Consider the following 9,304-nt stretch of genomic DNA (forward strand, 5'->3'; position numbering starts at 1 on the left):
AAGACAACGGTCCAGACCCATCAGGGAATTTTTAGCGGGTGACGCAGTCTACATCTGAAATTTCACCAACAGATTGTTGTGGATCCCAGGATCGGTGGTAAAGCGATTGGGGCCGGTCTCGTACTCGGTAAAGAAGCGAACAGGCACGTTGACCACCTCTGCGGCAGAGCTTACAGGTCCTTGAGGACAGATCAAAGCCCACATGACTGATGGTGCCCCTTCCTCCGAATCAGCCACCTGTGATACCCAGGGAGGTGGATGAGCCCCTTGACTCGGAGATGCGGGTGGCCGACTCATCCAGAGTCAGACATGGAGATACTTGAGCAATCCATGTCCAAATGAATCAAAACTTGGACAATATTCAAGCTTGAGGTGGCAAGTAACATTCATGCCAGGCAATGATAATCTCCTACAAGAGAGGATCTAACCATTACTCTTTGATATTCAATGGCATTACCATCACTGAATCTCCCACAATCCACATCCTGGGGGTTACCATTGATCAGAAACTGAACTGGACTAGCCACATTAATACTCTGGCTGCCAGGGCAGGTCAAAGGCAAGGCAGGAAACCTACAGCAAGTTCATTGCCCAAGTGTGCAGGGGCAATGAACAGCCTTGGCACCTGGGAGTGACCTAAAAGGTACAAATCGTGGCTTCTCCCAGGGTACCTGGCACAAACCTGCTGGGTTTCACACTGGTATTCGCTGCTATCTGAACATTCAGAGAGTGAAATCCGTCTCGAATGACAAAGGCACCCAACTCTCCCACTGGTGCATTGATGGGCACGTACGCAGGAAATGGCACCCGGGATCCTTGGAAAGCATGCCACATCCTGCGAAACCTTTCTGCACAGACCATCTGGCTGTCCTCGTCTATCTTGTCGTGAATAAGGATGTTTACCGTTCGTAAAAGTCCTTCTGTCGCACGTTTGATGCAGCTGGGCGCTGCTGATTGTGACACAACGCAAAGATTACCCACAGCCCCCGGGAACAAAACCCGGGAACATAAACAATAAGGGCAACTGTGACCTTCAGCACTGCTGGCATTTGGTGGCCACCTATACAGTTTGAGGTTACCCTGGGTCCTATCATGGCACACACTGAGATCACTGTCTTCCTTCTTCGGCTCTGGACCATAGCCATGTCAAGGTAGCTGAATCTCACCCAGTATACACTTACAGCAGGATAATGCCTCCTTCTGCACCTTCTACCTTGCAATGCCTGCTGCCCGTTGACCCCTTCAGATTCTGTAGGGTTGTCTGCAGCTAACTGGCCTCCTCTCCCTTCCTGCCCTCTCCTCCTCATATGAGGAGGTCCCTCCAGTAGAGTAAACAATGCCCACCTCAAACCTGAATTATGTCTGCAGTAAGCCACCTAAAGTTGTGTAAATCAACAGGATGCTTCACTCAGTAATCAGTAATGCAAAGGCTCACGTCTCAATTTGAAACTTATACCTCCTCTGCATGGTGGCACAGTTGTTAGTACTGCTGCTTCTCAGCACCAGGGACCCAGGTTCAATTCTGGCCTCGGGTGACTGTGTGGAGTCTGCACATTCTCCTCTTAACTGCGTGGGTTTCCTCCAGGTGCTCCGGTTTCCTCCCACAGCCCAAAGATGTGCAGGTTAGGTGGATTGACCATGCTAAATTGGCCCTTACTGTCTAAAGATGCAAAGACTAACTGGGGTTACGGGGAGGGAGGGTGGGGGGGTCAGGGTGCTTTTTAAGAGATACAGACACAATGGGCTGAATGGCCTCTTTCTGCATTGTAGGGGTTCTAGAATGTCTACCGTCTCACGTCTCTGTTCCTTTTGGCTCTTATATCCCACCCTTGATCCAGAAAGTTGAAAAAGCCTGCCTGACCAATTAGCCCATGTGTCTCTCAAAGTTTGGGACAATTGGACCTTTAATGGCCTTAATAGGCCCTTTAATTGTTGCCTGGCACGCTTCTGACATTTGTGTGCACACGCCAACTGTAATGACATATAGAACCCATCCTGATGTCATCACAAACCACGTAGCGTGTCAGAACTGCTGAGTGCCCGCATGGGCAATTTATTCTGGCCATGGTCATCGTTACCGATATTATCTCCAGATTTTTATTAATCGAAATGAACTTCCCCCAGCTGCTGTGGGGTTTGAACACTTGTCCCCTAGAGCATTACCCTGAGCCTCTGGGTTATTATACCAGTGGCATTACCACTATGCCACCGTCTCCCACAGATTTTCCAGGCTGTGTTGTTAAATCTTCACAGGGAGGGCAGAGGATGAGGTGATCTGCCCACTCATGGGCTAGTGGTGTTCCCATTTGCCAGCCGGAATGTCGTGAGAAATTCCACAGCCACCTGCCATGGAAGTCACAAGTGGATTTTATGTTGCTTACACAGCTAATTTCCTGCAGTGGTGGCCTGTAACCTTCCGAGGTCACACACCCTGGCTCCAGGAGCCAGTGCTTCTTCAGTCCCAGCTATGCCATCAAGACTGGTGGCCACTTCTGGGACCCAGCAGGTGCCAGAGCAGCTATTTTTTTTATTTTTTTTATAAATTTAGAGTACCCAATCATTTTGTTTTCCCAATTAAGGGGCAATTTAGCGTGGCCAATCCACCTAATCTGCACATCTTTGGTTTGTGGGGGTGAAACCCACGCAGACATGGGGAGAATGTGCAAACTCCAGTGCCAGAGCAGCAATGATGGTGCTGGCAAGGAGTGTAAGTAGGGTCGGGGATCACCAGGGCCAATCAGGGTGGCCAAGGTGAGAGGGGAAGGGCGGTTGTAGGGATCAATCATGAGGACAGGGTGATCTTCTAGCAGGGTTGGCTCTTGCTACTGAGGTGCCCTCCATGGGACCCTGCAGATGGCTTCCAAGTTTTACTGGGCAGCCTCCCGACATAGCGAGGTGCCCATCCATTGCAGGTAAAATACCAGTGGCAGTGCCGTGCCCTGACACCTATACAGGAGACTGTTCTTGGCCTGGCTGGAGGGCAGGAGAGCTGGGAAATATGGTGAGATCAGGTTGGAGTCCAAAGAAGGTGAGACCTCACCGGGTAGAAAGTAAGCATCTGTCAGGCATGGGTGGGAGGAAGGAACATGAAGGACTTTTCCCTGATTTTTTGTGTTCTTCAATGCAGGTGCCTGCACTCTACAAGGCCGGTTTCTGCCTCGACAGGGATTCTGCTGTCCACCTTGGAGGATGAGAACAACGGTTTCTTAGAGGATCCAGCATCACATAATTCCCCACACCCTCAACCAATACAGGTACATTCATGTTGCTGGGTATTTGCCCCTAGCTAGGTGCAGGGTCACTATCTGGTGAGCACCTCACAAATGACCAAGGGCAGCTGACAGATACTGTGACAGCCAAGGGTGGTGACATTCAGAGAGGACTGTTGGGGGCCAGGCCCAGGCTGAGCCTCAGGTTGATGATGGACACTTGGGAGTGTCAAAGTACACAGGCATCATGAGCACGTCTGAGGAACAGGGCACACTTCCACAAAGTGCGTTTTCAGTGGTCACACCCCCCCACATGCACATTAATTGAATAGAGCCATTTTCTGGTTATGAAGGCCACACGTTTATTGAGGGAACTTTGATTGCCTTGTGTGTGCAATTGATTACACCCTGCACCTGTGGAAAGCCTGTAATGGCCCTGGCACCAATTATATCTCTCTGTCTATCAGCATCTGTGTTGTAGAGGAACTCTCCAGTCATACAAACTTATGAATTAGGAGGAGAAGGCCACTCGGCCCCTCGAGCATACTCCACCAGTCAATTAGATAATGGCTGATCTGATTTTAACCTCAATTTCACATTCCTACCTACCCTGATAATCTTTCACCTCTTTGCTTATCAATGTTCCATCTACTGCCTTAAGTGTAAAGGCTCTGCCTCAACCACCTTTGAGGAAGAGAATTCAAAAAAATATTTTCCCTCATCCCTGTCACAAATGGGCAACTCCTTATTTTTAAACAGTGGTCCCCGGTTCCAGATTCTCCAACAAAAGGGAATATCCTTTCAACATCCAACCTGTCAAGTCCCCTCAGGATCTCAAGTTGTCTATTATTCTTCTAAACCCCTGTGGATGCAAGCCCAGCTTGTCCAACCTTTCCTCATGAGACAACTCACCCATTCCAGCTTCAATCCAGTAAACCTTCTCTGAATTGCATTTACATCCTTCCTTAAATAAGGAGACTAATACTATACACAGTATTCCAATGTGATGTTGTACGAAGTAAATAATGGCATGGTGGGAAAACTGGTCAACTACTGGGTACAATGTAAGAAAAGCTGACTTTGCATAACCTAAAGCATGAATAAGATCAGAGAAGGTCAAGCTGATCCAAAATGCCTGGGCTCCGCAAATTCTGATAAGACTAACTCGCCATAACCTGAAGCAGTCTAAATACGACAAGATAGGGTCAGAACAAGTCTCCTCCGACTTTTAAACATTCCATCAAAGGACAAAATAATGATCTGAGTGACGGGACAGAGTCCTGAAAGGTCAGCAAGGTGACGCCTGTTTTATGATATAAAATAGGAGCAATTTTAGCACGGCCAATCCACCTAACCTGGACAGCTTTAGACTGTGAGAGAAAATGGGAACACCCAAGGGAACCCATGCAGACACAGGGAGAACGTATAAACTCCACAAGTCGCCCAACGTCGGAATCAAACCCAGGTCATTGGCACCATGAGGCAGCAGCGCTAACCAGTGTGCCACAGTGCCACCCAATAAATTGGTTAAACATGATTTCCCTTTCACAGGACCATGTTGACTGCCTGATTACCTTGAGCGTATCTAAATGTCCTGTTGTAACATATTTAATAACTTCTAGTATTTTCCTGATGGCATGTTGAGCTAACTGGCCTATAGCTTCCTGCTTTCTGTCTCCATCCCTTTTTATAGTTATGGTTGCCATTTTCCAACCTAATGGGGTCTTGTTTTTTGTGGCCTTGCTCTAGGCCCATTATTGTCCCTTCGCGCTGTTCCTGAACCTCCTCCTCCTCGCTCCCTGGCTTCCCCTCTCCCCTCTCTATCTGTTCCTTGCTGTCTCGTTGGCTCTTGCGTGTGCCCCACCCTCCACTCACTCTATTGGCTGTTGGTTTCAAGCAGGTCCTGAAACAAGTTGCTGAATGACTTCCACATTTTGTGGAAGCCCTCCTCTCTCGGATGGCAAATTCCGACAGGTGGAGACATTCCGACAGATCTGCCAGCCAGTTTGCAGCTGTGGGTGGTGCTGTTGGTCATGTGCCGAGCAGGATTCTTCGGCGGGTGATTAAGGAAGCAAAGGCAAGGGTGTCAGCCCCCTTCCCCATAAATAGCTCTGGCTGGTCCGATACCCCAATGACTGCCGCTCTTGGGCACGACTCCGCCCTCACACCCACAACCTTGGACATTGCCTTGAAAAAGGCTTTTCAGGATCCGACAAGTCTGGGGCATGCCCAGAACATGTGGATATGGTTGGCCGGGCCTCCCTGGCACCGTTCACACTTGTCCTCCACCTCCAGGAAGAACCCGCTCATTCGAGTTCACTTTCGGTGATGCACAGAGTACACTTCAATTTAGTGCTGCTGTGGCAAGGGCCCAAGAATCCTGCTCGGCTCGCGATCAACAGCATCACCCACAGCTGCAAACTGGCTGGCAGATCTGTCGGAATTTCTCCACCTGTCGGAATTTGCCATCAGAGCGAGGAGGGCTGCCACAAAATGTGAAGGCCGCTCAACTTGACAATTGTAATGGCCTTCTCTCCCATTTTGGCATTCCACTTCAAAGGAAGGTACTTTCACAATGACTGACCCTCCCTTCAGAGCCTATTTTTTATTCATTCACAGGATGTTGCTGGTTAAACCAGAATTTCTGCCCATGCGTGATTGCCCTTGAGAAGGTGGTGATGATTCACCCCCTTGAACCACTGCAACACTGCAATCTATGTGGTGGTGGTACACCCTCAGCGCTGTTCTGGAACTCCAGGATTTTGACCCAGTGACAGTGAAGAAACAAGTGTCCGCAGGGCTCGGTGTTAGGACCCCTGCTGTTTGTTTTATATATTAACGATTTGGACTTAAATGCGGGGACACAAAAATTGGTCATGCAGTAGATAGCTGTTAGCTCCAAAATATTATAGATGAGTTGGTGGGGTCGGAAGGAGAGTGGCAGATGGAGTTCAACTCTGATAAGTGTGAGGTGATGCATTTAGAGAGGTCAAACAGGAAAAGGGAATGCACAGTAAATGGGAATGTAGCCATTTAAGATGGCCACCTGCAAAGGACCATGGGAATTATGGCCAACCCAGGACTCAGACAGATACAAAGCCGATGTGTATATGAAACGCAGGTAACCAAGCCTGATCGAAACCCCTGCTCGTTTACATTTCAATGGCCCATTTTCCCAGGACAATAAAACTCCAATCAAGACATCGGTACAGCCACAGACTGATCGGCGCCACTCCCTTTACTCAGAGAGCCAAACTGCCATGGTCAATGACCGCTAAGAACCCGCCCAGCCACCAAGGCACCCGTCCCGTTATTGGCCAAAATCGAAGACAGTGATCAGAGCCCTGTCGAACTATTGGGTCCAATTGCAGCAGGAACAGGCAGCCAAGTTCAAGACCAACGATTGCTACCTGATGGATGAGCCCAGCAGAGACAGAGCTGCTTTCTTCGAACCAGCCAAGTGAAATCCAGATAAAGGCCTTATCCATTTGCACAGTGCCGGTCACCCTGAAGTTAAATGTAGGTTATTGTAGCTGATAGGTGTAGTTTAACTCATAGTAGATATCATGTTTGCATGTCAAGGTAACTCTTGTGTATGTAAATAAACCATCTTTTGAACTAACTAACTGGTTGTGTGGTCATTCGATCGATATAAGGGAAAGGCTCGTGGTTCACTAAGATAAATAGAAATACCCACAGTATTGGCGACGCTGTTGGGATCAAAACGAGCAACAGGAATATACTGAAAGAGGTTGATGAAGTGAGAGTTTTTTTTCTTTTTTTAAAATAAATTTAGACTACCCAATTAAGAGGTAATTTTGCGTGGCCAATCCACCTACCCTGCACATATTTGGGTTGTGGGATGAGACCCACTCAAACACAGGGAGAATGTACAAACTCCACATGGACAGTGATCCGGGTTGGGATCGAACCTTGGTCCTCAGCGCCATGAGGCAGCAGTGCTAACCACTGTGCCACCATGCTGCCCCTGAAGTGAGAGATTTTGCACAGGTCCCTAAAGGTAGCCATACAGGTAGATAAAGTTGTAAAGAAGGCATATGGAATGCGTTCCTTCATTGGCAGAGGTTTAGAATACAAGAGTACGGGTATAATGTTGGAACTGTATAAGACACTGGTGAGGCCACACCTGGAGTATTGTGTGCAGTTCTGGTCACCACATCACAGGAAGGATGTCATTGCTCTGGAGAGAGTGCAGAGAAGATTTACTAGAATGTTGCCAGGGCTGGAGAATTGTAGCTATGAGGAGAGATCGGCGAGGTTGGGATTATTTTCCTTGGAACAGGGAGGGCAGGGGGTTGACATGATTGAGGCATACACAATTGTGAGAGGTAGAGAGAGAGTAGACAGGAGGAACCTGTTTCCCTTGGCAGAGAGTTCAAAAACCAGTGATCATAGATTCAAGCTAAGGGGATTAGAGGGGACAGGAGGAAAAACTCTTGACACAGAGGGTAGTGGGTGTCTGGAATTCGCTGCCTGAGTTGGTGATGGAGGCAAACACCCTAAACGCTTTTTAAAAGCACCTGGATGTGCACAGTAAGTGCTGTAAACTGCAGCTATGGGCCATGTGCAGGAAGATGGGATTAGAAAAGGCACCTGGGTACCTTTGGATCGGCATGGACAAGATGGGCCAAAGGGCCTCCTTCTGTGCTGTTTCATTTCTATGGTAAACCATACAATAAATCTATTCAGTTGTTGTGCATAGATCAGTAATTACTGGATTATGTGGGGTTTTTGTTTCCAAACAAGTACACAAGATCTAATTTTCAGTCCACTAGATGGAGCACTTGTTTTGTTGCTTTATCTCGCTTTAATTGACCAATAGCTGTCTTGTTTAAATAAAAAGTGACAAGAATTATGAAGGACTTTGATAGAGTAAATAAGGAGAAACTGTTTCCACTAGCAGGATGGTTGGAAACCAGAGGACGGATTTAAGATAATTAACAAAATAATTAGGGAGAAAGTAAGACTTTTTTAAAACGCAGTGAATTGTGATACCTGGGAAACAGTGCCGAAAGACGCAGAATCAACTTGCAAAAGAATTGGATAAATTGTTGAAAGGGGGAAAAAAATTTCAGAGCTATCTGAAAAGAGCAGGGAAATGGGCCAATTGATTTTATATTTTTCAAAGAGGACGATGGACCTCTTTCCGTGTTGTATGATACTATGAACCAATAGCAATTGAATAAAAAGTATATTCACCTTTCACTGGACATGACACTTCTCTTTAAATTTCGCTGTGTAAAATTAATACGTAATATTCCTAAAAGTTTAAAATCAGTAGATACTTTCAAATATACAGGTTACTTTTATGTTTAAGTTGGCTTAGCTGACTTATCACTCAATGGGCAACATGGGCCACATAACACAGTGCTATAAACAAAAATTTAGGAGCCCACCCCACCCACCCCTGGGGCAACATAGTCGGCAGAGAGGACTTGGGTGACATGGCTGTAGCATCATGCCTGTCGCCCATCCTCCCACCGCTATGATTTTACCAGCAGGGGGCAGCATATTGGTTTACAGGTGCAACAGGTGATTAAGAAGGCAAATGGAATTTTGTCCTTCATTGCTAGAGGGATGGAGTTTAAGACCTGGGCGGTTATGTTGCAATTGTATAAGGTGTTAGTGCGACCACACCTGGAGTATTGTGTTCAGTTTTGGTCTCCTTACCTGAGAAAGGACGTACTGGAGCTGGAGGGTGTGCAGAGGAGATTCACGAGGTTAATCCCAGAGCTGAAGGGGTTGGATTATGAGGAGAGGTTGAGTAGACTGGGACTGTACTCGTTGGAATTTAGAAGGATGAGGGGGGATCTTATAGAAACATTTAAAATTATGAAGGGAATAGATAGGATAGATGCGGGCAGGTTGTTTCCACTGGCGGGTGACAGCAGAACTAGGGGACATAGCCTCAAGATAAGGGGAAGTAGATTTAGGACTGAGTTTAGGAGGAACTTCTTCACCCAAAGGGTTGTGAATCTATGGAATTCCTTGCCCAGTGAAGCAGTTGAGGCTCCTTCATTACATGTTTTTAAGGTAAAGATAGATAGTTTTTTGAAGAATAAAGGGATTAAGGG

The sequence above is a fragment of the Scyliorhinus canicula genome, chromosome 1, assembly GCF_902713615.1.
Source record: "Scyliorhinus canicula chromosome 1, sScyCan1.1, whole genome shotgun sequence".
Lineage (NCBI taxonomy): Eukaryota > Metazoa > Chordata > Chondrichthyes > Carcharhiniformes > Scyliorhinidae > Scyliorhinus > Scyliorhinus canicula.